The sequence below is a fragment of the Elephantulus edwardii genome, unplaced genomic scaffold, assembly GCF_000299155.1.
Source record: "Elephantulus edwardii isolate Elephantulus edwardi_28Jun2011 unplaced genomic scaffold, EleEdw1.0 scaffold00282, whole genome shotgun sequence".
In the NCBI taxonomy this organism is placed as follows: Eukaryota; Metazoa; Chordata; class Mammalia; order Macroscelidea; family Macroscelididae; genus Elephantulus; species Elephantulus edwardii.
This window is the reverse complement of record NW_006400032.1, coordinates 3,044,440-3,055,115: the sequence shown is the minus strand read 5'-3', so window position 1 is coordinate 3,055,115 and position 10,676 is coordinate 3,044,440. Positions and strand designations below refer to the sequence as shown.

The following is a 10,676-nucleotide window of genomic DNA, read 5'->3' as shown; positions in this document are numbered from 1 at the left end:
TACTGGAGAAGTTTTTGATGTGCATAGGGATTTGAGTCTTAGAAGATCCCATTCATCTATGTTATCTTCTCCTGGTTGTAGGTCATTCTGTGAATTAGTGATCTGTGTCTAGCAGTAATGAACACTGAGGTGGAAGGCTGTGATAGTGAAGGCTATGTGTCAACTTGCCTGGGTTATGATTCCAGTTTGGTAGTTACTTAATGATGTAACTTGGTAGTTAGAGAATGGTGACATTTGTTATGGAATGATGCAGTTATTCTCTATATTGTGATATGATATAATTATCCTCAATTTTGCAGAATGCTAATTTTTTCAAAACTGCATACTAAGGTTTAGGGAGCACTGGTGGTGCAGTTCATACAGAGATGCACTACTAACGTGACGTCTGCACCTTTCTGGCAGTTTGACTCCATCAGCTGCTCCATGAGAGAAAGATGAGTAATCTTCCCAATCTCCATCTCATGCAATATAATCTTAAAACCCAGCAGAGGGTCAGCTATAAGATTCCTGTTCCATCTTGAAGGCAATGAGTTTTGAATTTATACTGAATTTTGAAATCCTATAGACAAACTATTCAAAGATGCAGAAAATATCAAAAGTAGATGGAAGGATCAGGAAGAATGATTTAAAAAATTACTTAACTTGGGAGAGACTGGAGCTTATTATGCTGAATGAACTAATTCAGCCTCATAAGGACAAATATTGAATAAGACCATAATTGTAGAAATAGAAAGATAACTAGTAAAACATATATGAGGATCCAAGAAGGGGAGGGTGGGAGCAGAAGAATGAGGACGGGCAGAAGTAAAATCATAGGGTCACACAATTTGGTGGGTAGAAGGGGGGATGGGTAAAGGAAATGGGAAAGATCTAGAAAGGAATCTGGAAGACAGGGGAATGGTGGGTATAACTCAGTGATGATTAGGTTTATAAAACATAAATAATGACTGGGAATGATTGTATGAAACACAATGTGAATGAAGAAAAGTGTGAAACACAACGTATGTGAACTTTGTAAGCAAACCAACATAAAATAAAAAAATTTTAAAGATAAAATTTTTTTTAAAAAAGAACATGAAAGGAGTACACAGAATGACTCTCAACACGCTCAACAAAAATATTTGTTGATATCAAACCATTTCAGGAAATAGTATATTATCAAGAACCAATTTTTTTTTTAAAAAAAGAACCAATCAATGGCATAGGTAGCACTGAACACACTTGGGGGCAGGGGAGAACCCCAAAACAAAAAAATCCAAGAATTCACAAAATACCAATTGAATTGTTTCAAAATATAGAGAGATGCAACCCTGGATGTACTCACTCAACTATGCCAAAAAATTTGGAATACAGTGACTTGATCAACCAACTGGAAAGGATCCATATTATTTGCATCCATTTCAAGAAAAGGGGAGAAATTCCAATAGAATGTGGAAATTATTAAACCATATCATTAATAGCTGAAAACAGGGAATATCAGAGGAATGTGTTTCATCTGTGTTTCATTGACTATGCAAAGGCATTTGACTGTGTGGACTACAACAAACTGTGGCTAACGCTGAGAAGACTGGGAATCCCAGAACACTTGATCATGCTTATGCAAAACCTATACTTGTATCCGGTGGCAGTTGTTATAACAGAACAGGGAAATACAGCATGATTCAAAATTGGGAACGGTATACTCCAAGGATGTGTCCTATCTTCATACTATTTCCACCTATATGCAGAACAGACTATCTGGGAGGCTGGGCCGTATGAGAAGTGAGGCATCCGAATTGGAGGAAGACTCATCAACAATCTGCATTATGCAGATAACACAACCCTGCTTGCGGGAACTGAGGAGGACCTGAAGTGCTTGCTGCCGAAGGTCAAGGACTGCAGCCTTCCATATAGGTTAAAGCTCAACATCAAGAAAACAAAGATTCTCACCACTGGGCTTATTAGCAGCACTGTGATGGATGGTGAAGAGATTGAGATGGTTAACAGCTTTAGTTTGTTTGGCTCCACAAGCAACACTCTTAGTACCAGCAGCCAGGAAATTAAAAGAGTAATTGCACTGAGAAAGTCTGCTTTCAGAGACCTCTTCAAAGTACTAAAGAGCAACAGTGTCAGTCTGGAGACTAAGGTTCACCTAATCCAGGCCATAGTCTTTGCAATTACTTGCTATGCATTAGAGAGCTAGACAATGACTAGGGATGATAGAAGGAGAATTGATGCTTTTGAACTGTAGTGTTGGAGAATAGTCTTGAATATACCATGGACTGCTAGGAGAACAGATTCATCCTTTTGTTGTTGTTGTTATGTGCTGTCAAGTGGCCTGTGACTCATAATGACCCTATGTATAACAGCCCTAAAACCTGGTCTATTGTATGCCAATCTTTTTGTCCTGACACACCTACCCCTACTCCAGTCACTGAATCAATCCATCTCATAGAGGGTCTTCCTCTCCTGTGCTGTTCCTCCACCTTCCCAAGCGTGATGTCCTTCTCCAAGGACTGGTCCTTGCAACATGTCCAAAGTAGATCAGATGAAGCTTCAAAATCCTTACCTCCAAGGAGCAGCCTGGTTTAACCCTCTCCAGTTTGTTCTCTTAGCAATCCATGGTATAGTCAATACTCTTCTCCAACACCACAACTCAAAGGCATCAATTCTCCTTTTATAATCCCTAGTCACTGTCCAGCTCTACGATGCATAGCAAAGACTATGACCTGTATCAGGCACACCTTAGTCTCCAGACTGACATCATTGCTTTTCAGTACTTTGGAGAGGTCCCTGAATGCCGAATTTCCCAATGTAGTACGTCTCTTGATTTCCTGGCTGCTGGTACCAAGAGTGTTGATTGTGGAGACAAGCAAACTAAAGCTGTTTACAATCTCAATCTCTTCACCATCTATCACAATGCTGCTAATAAGCCCAGTGGTGAGATCTTTGTCTTCTTGATATTGACCTTCAATCCATATCGAAGGCTGTAGTCCTTGACCTTCTGCAGCAAATGCTTCAGGTCCTCCTCAGTTTCAGCAAACAGCATTGTGTCATCTGCATAACACAGATTGTTGATTAGTCTTCTTCCAATCCTCATGCCACATTTTTCAGGGTGCTCCAGAGAGGGTGAATGAAACAAGGCTGCTTCTTGGAGGCATATTACGTCTGACATACTTTAGACATGTTGCAAGGAGGACCAGTCCTTGGAGAGGGACGTCATGCTTGGGACGGTGGAGGGACAGTGCAGGAGAGGAAGACCCTCAATTAGATGGGTTGATTCAGTGACTGGAGTAATGGGGATAGGTGTGTCAGAGATAATAAGATTGGCACAGAACAGAGCAGGGTTTAGGGCTGTTGTGGTCGCTGTGAGTTACAGGCAACTCAACAGCACATAACAACAATAACAACATTATTAATAGTACATGCAAGTAAAATGTTGCTGAAGTTTGAAAAATGATTGGAACACTAGGATCTGGAAGACAAGGATCTGAGAGAAGTTCAAGCTGGATTCAGAAAAGGTCGTGGAACAAGGGATATTATTGCTGATATCAGATCTTGTCTGAAAGCAGAGACTTTCAGAAAGAACAAGAGAATATTGTGTAGTTTAAAATCAGGAAAGGTGAGTGTCAAGGTTGTATCCTTTCACCATACTTACACTATTTGTTGCTAAGTGAATGATCTAAGAGTTTAGACTGTGTGGAAAAGAATCAGGATTGGAGGGAGATTCATTAACAACCTGGGAGAGGCAGAAGATACAATGTTGATTGCTCAGAGTGAAGACAATTTGAAGCACTTATGGATGAATAGTAAGCTCCAGTATGAAAAACAAGGAATTCATGCAATATTATTCAAAATGGGTGACCCTGAAGGACATTATGCTGAGTGAAGTATCTCAGTCACAAAAGGACAAATACTGCATGGTGCCACTGTTGTAAAACAGGACTGACATCGGGGTTGGGGGGAGACTGAGAAAGATGGGTTCAATAATGTATACTGCATTGAAACAGATGAGGGAGAAAACTGTTTAAAAGGGACATGTTATTAGGTATTTTTGTCATGACGGAAGTCCAGAGCGAAGGCTGCATAGTGGAGTGGACCTGGGGGGAGGGATGGTAAAACAATGAAAGGATTTTTCTTCTACTTTTCCAAGAGGGGAGTGTACTGGGGAGGGAGGGTTGGGAGGAGAGAAAAGTGCAACAATGAATAAATGGAAATCCAAAGTCTCTGTAAATTTTCAATGAAATGAATAATAATAATAATAAAAGTTAAAAAACCTTCAGTATGGATGTCACCTCAATATCCAGAAAACAAAAATCAATACAAATGGACCAATAGTCAGCATCATGGTACCAGCTAGAGAAAAGGTTGGCATTTTCAACAATTTCATTTTAGTTGGCTCCATAATCAACATTCATGGAAGCAGCAGTAAAACAATCAAAAGATGTATTGCTCTGGGAAAGTCTGCTCTTAAGGGACTTCTTTAAAGTGCTGAAAATACGGATAATGACTAAAGGACTAAGATGCACTGGACCCAAACCATGGTGTTTTCAGTTGCTTAAATGCATGTGAAGGGTACACAGAGAATAAAGAAGACTGAAGAACTAATGCTTTTGAATTGGGGTTGTTGAATAATATTAGGCAAAAGAATATTAGGCAGAAAAAAGAAAACTAGAAATAGAACAAATGTGAAAACTGTAAAATATTCAGAAAAGAAATGAAAATGTATATAGATATATGTAGATATTCTGGCTAGTGGATTGGAATACTAAATAAAATATTAGGTCTTCATACCTAATTCTGAAAAACATTTTAAATTGCAAAAGAAATTTCTTCAGTGCTTTAATTAAAATAAATTTAAGCTTAAAAAAAAGAATATTAGGCAAAAAGAACAAACAAATGGGTCTTGAAAGAAATACTGCAGGAGTGCTCTTTAGAAGCAAAGACTGTGAGAATTCATCTGACATACTTTGGGCATATTGTCAGAGGGGGCCTGATCTCAGAAAAGAACATCACGCTTAGAAAGGTGGGGAAGAGTCAGCAAGGAGATGAGCTGACAGTTCTTGCAAAAGCACAGGTGAAATTGTAGGACCAGTGCAGTGTCTGGCAAGATTTGGGGCTGTAGGATAGGAGAATTGATGCCTTTGAGCTGTGGTGCTGGAGAAGAGTATTGAGGGTACCATGGACTGCTACGAAAACAGATTCATCCTGGAAAGGGTTAAGGTGGACAGCTCCTTGGAGACAAGGATCCTGAGGCTCTGTCTGGCATACTTTGGACATGTTGTAAGGAGAGACCGGTCCTTGGAGAAGGACATCATGCTTGGGAGGGTGGAGGGACAGCACAGGAGAGGAAGGCCCTCTATGAGGTGGATTGATTCAGTGACTGGGATAATTGGGATGGATGTGTCAGAGACAGTGCGATTGGCACAGGACAGAGCAGAGTTTAGGGCTGTCGTGCATAGGGTCGCTATGAGTCGCAAGCGTCTCGACGGCACATAACAACAACAACAACAACAGCACATAGGGTTGCTATGAGGGGGAATCAAGTGGATGGCGTCCAACAACAGCCACATATGAAGACTGTGGTCTTTGATCTTTATCACTAACTGCTTCAAGTCCTCTTCACTTTTTATAAGTAAGATTTGTCATCTGCATGTCACAGGTTGTTGATGAGTCTTCCTCCAATCATGATGTCACTTTCTTTCCCATGTGCTCTATTTTCTTGGATTGTTTGCTGAGCATATAGATTCAACAAATATGGTGAAAGGATACAACCCTGACTCACACCTTCTCTGATTTAAAACCACACAGCATCTTATGTTCTGTTTCAAATGCCTCTTTATCTGTGCACTGGTTCCAGGTGCACAATTCAGTGTTCCGGAATTCTCCTTGCAAAGCAATGTCTCATTTTAGTGGTCCTTTAATCTGATCCCCTCTGTGGAACATGTTCTTAACCCATCACTTGATAGAGAGGCAAGCCTGCAGGGGGTTGTGTCCTTACTTAATTCCAGCATACACTTTCTTTTTCAGTTCTTTTATTTGACAGTCATGAGTCAAAACCTGAGGATAAAACAGTAAATAACAAAGAGAAACCCTATTGACACACAGTCTCTAATCTACTAGGAGATTACAGACATGAAAAAATAGTCAACAGTGTGACATATGCCCTCACTGGGGCCATTGAAGACACTATGGGAGAAGGCAAAATGAATACCTCCCAGATTAAAACAAAGCTTTTGTAAGGAAATGAAATCCAGGCTACAACCTAAAAGATAGGTTGTTGGCTCTGCTTTCCTTTTGGTAATATATTATGTGATCACTGACTGCCAGCTTCAGAGGCTGGCATCTCCAAAGGTCACTCACTGTTGGGAACCAAAGCCCAAGACAGCTGGCAATGGATATTGCTAAATTCAAAATAGACAAGGACAGCAGGCCACTTGTTCAAGTCTGCAGACTATGAGCCAGAGACCTAGATGTAGACAAAAAGCTCTCCAGCTTTTTGCCAGAGTCATGACATAAGTCGTGTGCAGGTCACACTCCCGAGGAGACCCAACTTTAATAAGGCTAATCAAATCTTTATAGGTCCACTTGTAATCCTTCTTTAACACGTGGTGGTGGTGGTGGTGGTGGTGGTGGTCAGTGCTATGGAGCCAACGACGACTCCTAAATACCTTGTAGACGACACATCTGAACCTTGCCCTGTCCTGCACCATCCTCAGCACGCCTGATGTGCTCGAACCCATTATTACAGTCACTGTGTCGATCCATCTAGTTGAGGGTCTCCCTCTCCTTCACTGACCACTCCACCTTTCTCAGTGTATCATTTTGCAAGGATTGTCCCCTTAGACAATATGCCCAGAGTACGTGAGACAAAGTTTCACTCTCCTTGCTGCTTTATCATTTATAAATTAATTATACTTGGGATCCTGACCACATTGACAGACAATATTAACCATCACAGTATCTAACAACCTATATTGCTGTTAGGGGCCATCAAGTCAATTCCGATTCATAGCGACTGTATGAACAGCTCTGAATCGTGTCGTATCCTACCCACTCCGCACCATCTCTGGTACACCCATTCTTACACTCAGTTGTGGATCCATCTTTTTTGGAGGTCTTCCTCTCCTTCTCTGACCCTCCATTTTTCCCACCATGAAGTCCTCTTCCAAGAAATAGCTCCTCCTTACAAAATTCCCAAAATATGTGAGACAAAGTTTCAGCACCCTTGCCTCCAGGAAAAACCCTGGTAGGGCTTCCTCCAAGGCAGACCTGTTCTTTTGGCAGTACATGGGACACTTTCCTACACCATAAGCTTGATTCTTTGTCAGATGTGCTCCTTCATCTTTAAAGAGACATCCTGGCTCTTTAGCACTTTGGAGAGTCCTTGGCAGCTGATTTCTCTAGTGCAACATGTCTTTTGACTAAGTTACCAACTTACCATGGGTGTTCATTGTGGATTGTTGTTGTTGTTGATTGCCTTGAGTCGAGCATGACTCATAGCGACCTATGAACAAAAGGCCTGAAGCCCTTTTACAACTATAACATTTATCAAAGTTCATGGAGTTCCTGAGGCAAGTTGTTTTGGAAGTCAACGTCAGTCTTTTCTCCATTTATCATGATATTGTTTATTGATCCAGTGGTGAGGATTTTTGTTTTCTTAATGTTCAGATGTAATCCATAATGAAGGTGGTAGTCTTTGATCTTCTGCAGTGTTTCAAGCTCTCTTCACTTTTAGCAAGCAAAGCTGTGTTATTTACATAATTCAGGTTGTGGGTGAGTTTTTCCTCCAATCTTGATGCCACATCCTTCTTAATATAGTCCAGCTTCTGGAATTATTTTCGCAGCACGTAGATTGAATTGGTATGGGAAAAAGACCCTGACACACATCATTCCTGATTTTAAACCATTTAATATTCCCTTGTTCTGCCAGGGCAATAGCTTCTTGAAGTTTCATATGAGCAAAATTAAGTATTATGGGTTCTCATTCTTCACCATGTTAATAAAAATTTGTTATGATCCACACAAATACCTTGGTATTGTCAAACACAGGCAAACTTCCTGGTATTCTCTGCTTTCAGCTAAGGTCTATCTGACATCAGCAATGACATCCCTCCTACCAGGGCCTCTTCTGCCTCCAGCTTGAGCCTTTGGTCATTCCTTGTTGATGATGTACTGTTCCAGTTATTATTTTTTAATAATCTTCAGTAAGATTTGACTTGCATATAATATTAATGATATGTTTTTATAATTTCCACGTCCTGTTGGATCACCTCTTTTGAGAATGGGAACAAACATGGAACTCTTACAGTTAGCTAGCCAGGCAGCTGTCTTCCATATTTCTGCCAAATTTCATGGCACACACTAGTCAGCAGGTAGTGAGATGAAACTAAGCTTGTTGAAAAAGATTAACCGGTATTCCATCAATTAATTCCTCGGGCTATATTTTTTTTTGCCAATGTCTTCAGTGTAACTTTAACTTCTTTCTTCATCATCATTGGTTCTTGACCACATGCTATTTCCTAAAACGGCTCCATGTCAACCAACTCTTTTTTGGTACAGTGACTCTGGGTATTCCTTTCACCATCTTTTGATGCTTCCTGCATTACTCAAGACTTTGCCCATGGAATCCTTCAGTATTGCAACTTGAGGCTGTATTACTTATGTGAATTTATTAAACTCATATAATTTAGTGTTTCTTGATGATCAAGTAACATCAGGATTCTCAATTAAAGTCCAATGGAAGGGGAGCTCTGGTGGCCTAGTGGCAAGAAGCTACTCTGCAATCCTGAAGGTGGGCAGTTTGAATCCACCAGATGCTCCCCTGGAAAAGGAGGGGCAATCTCCTCCTGTGCCAGTCGGATCCAATTTGATGGTACACAACAACAACAACAAAAAGTCCTATGGAGAAGGAGCCAAATCAGCCTCCAGCCAAGTCACATGTCTGACAAAGATGGCTGTGCCCATGCCAGACAAGCAAAGGTTGTCTCTAGTGTACCTGAGGAAAATCAGTGGAGGCACCAGCTGTTGAGAGAAGGGGAATATAAGGCTCCAAGATGAAACAGCATGAGCCAGATGATACAATCAAGAGAAAATATAATACTTACTGGGCCTATTGGCAGCACCATGATAGATGGAGTAGAGACTGGGGTTGTTAACAATTACAGCTTGCTCAACTCCACAGTCAACACTCTTAACACCAGCAGTCAGGATATCAAAAGATGAATTGCATTGAGAAAATCTGTTGTCAGAGACCTCTCCAGAGTACTGAAAAGCAATGATGTCAGTCTAGAGACTAAGGTGCGCCTGATCCAGGCCATGGTCTTTGCAATTACTTGCTATGCATCAGAGAGTTGGTCAATGACTAAGGATGACAGAAGAATCAATACCTTTGAGTTGTGGTGCTGCAGAAGAGTCTTAAACATACCATGGACTGCCAAGAAAACAGTTCTGTCTTAGAGAGGATGAAACCAAGTTTCTCTTTGGAGGCTAGGAGTTTGAAGCTCTTCCTCACATACTTTGGGCACATAGCCAGGAGAGACTGGTCCTTGGAGAAGGACATCATGCACAGAAGGGTGGAGCGACCGGACAGGAGAGGAAGACCCAGATGAGATGGATTGAAACAGTAATTGGGGCAATGGGGGTAAGTGTGTTGGAATTAGTGAGACTGGCTCAGGATAGGGCAAGCTTAAGAGCTGCTGTACATAGGGTTACTATGGATTGCAGGTGACTCAACAGTACATAACAACAACTGATATTATAAGCAGAAAAACCAGCTTCCAAAAGTAGAAAAGAATCTACTTTAATATGGATCAACATATATTGGATTTAGTATTGCTCTTTGTGGTCTAGTAGCAAAGTCTTTTACGATCCATCTTAAATGTGACACAGGCTCGGATAGTTGCTGGCTTCCCAATGGCAGATATTTACGACAGGACATTTAGCTTACACAGGTTTTGTAAGCTTACCTTTGGGTACAGGTTATTTGAGCTGTGACACCTGTACTGCTAACATGGGGTGGACTGGTGGGTTTTGTTTTAGGAGGTCTTTACCCTGTGTCTTGGCTATACCTGTGAATGGTAGCAGCCTTAGCAGCCAGGTATGTGTCAGCCTTGCTACCAGAGAAAGGAAACAACTTACTGCATCAGAATTTCTTTTTTTAAAAAAGAAATAAATAAAAATTCTTTTTTTACAGCATATTCTTCCCATTTAATTTTCCCATTGATTCAGTGTTTCACATTTTCCTCCCTTCCCGCCTCTACCCCCCAGTTCAATTTTCTCTTTGAAAATAAAAATTCTTTCATTGTTAACAATCCTCCAACCCCCAAGTCCACAGTCCACTTTACATTTCTTCTTCTGGAATCTTGTCATGAAAACAATACCCAATCATATATTCCTGTTATTTATTTATTTTTTTTGGCGGGGGAATGCAACAATTTTATTGAAAGAAAAGTACAATGAAATTTCTTTATAGCTTAAGAGAGGGAAACTTAGACACCACCTTTCAAGTGCAGGACCAAGTTCAGAGTGGAGCAGTTCTCTCCCTCATATGTTTCAATGCCGTATACATTATTTTTCCCCTCTTTCCTTAGGTTCCCCCTAACCCTGATTTTAGTCCCATTTTACAACAGTGGCACTATGCAATAATTGTCCTTTTGTGACTGAGATATTTCACTTAGCATAATGTCCTCCAGGGT

General features: G+C 40.7%; 1 pseudogene; it reads left to right on the top strand.

Annotated features, from left to right (window-relative positions):
- Nucleotides 1-10,676, top strand: part of LOC102849052 — a 23,985-nt pseudogene that overhangs the window by 12,127 nt on the left and 1,182 nt on the right.